Here is a 681-nt window from a genome sequence, read left to right on the forward strand (position 1 = left end):
TGGGGGGAGCGGGGCAGCCGCTGCCCGGGCCGGGCCCAGCGCTGAGGCGGCGCCGGGCTGGGCTCGGGGTCGCCGCGTCAGCGAATAACCTTGTGTGCTCCGGCGGGGGCGGGGGAGGGGAGCCGCGCCCGTCGCCGCGGTGGGGCCCTGGGCCCTTACCTGGGGGGACAGGAGGTGGCAATGTGGTGACATCGCTGTTTTGCTCCCCTTAAATGGGGAGCGGGGAGTCTGCTCTGCGGGGATGTCCCCTGCAGCCTGTCATCACGGCCCCGGGAGGCACCAGGCTCTCTCGCAGTGGGGGGGTGCTCCTGCCCCTGCTTCTGCTCCTGCTCAAGTGGGAGATCTGATGATAACTCCAGTAGTCAGGCTTTTAAATGATAAAATACCCACAGGTTGCTAGAACAGGCCCCAGGTTGTTGCTTTTATTGTAAAAGGAGCCTGGCGTGGGTTCCCCCAGCGTGTGCGGGGCTGTACCTTCATTCACCACAGAAGCAAGATGCGCCTCCCACTGTATGCCATCAACTAATTGCGCTGCGCTCCTAATTGCGTGCTCCACGTGCTTCGACGGCCGGCCCATGCGAATAAGAAAAGGATCATACGGATGCATGAGTTTGTAAGAGTCCTTCAGCCTTTGGACAAAGTTCTGCAGACAGTCCCAGAAGTTGTGGTCCTCTTTACCTT

The 681-nt window shown here is 61.2% G+C and overlaps 1 long non-coding RNA gene across 1 annotated transcript in view; it reads right to left on the bottom strand.

Moving 5' to 3' along the window:
- Positions 1-575, bottom strand: part of LOC102376685 — a 49,366-nt gene extending 48,791 nt beyond the window's left edge. The window contains exon 1 of the long non-coding RNA XR_323448.3: positions 160-575. This is a non-coding gene — a long non-coding RNA (uncharacterized LOC102376685). The remainder of the gene's footprint in view (positions 1-159) is intronic.
- Between the last annotated feature and the right edge of the window lie 106 nt (positions 576-681).

Source organism: Alligator sinensis, unplaced genomic scaffold (assembly GCF_000455745.1).
Source record: "Alligator sinensis unplaced genomic scaffold, ASM45574v1 scaffold717_1, whole genome shotgun sequence".
Lineage (NCBI taxonomy): Eukaryota > Metazoa > Chordata > Crocodylia > Alligatoridae > Alligator > Alligator sinensis.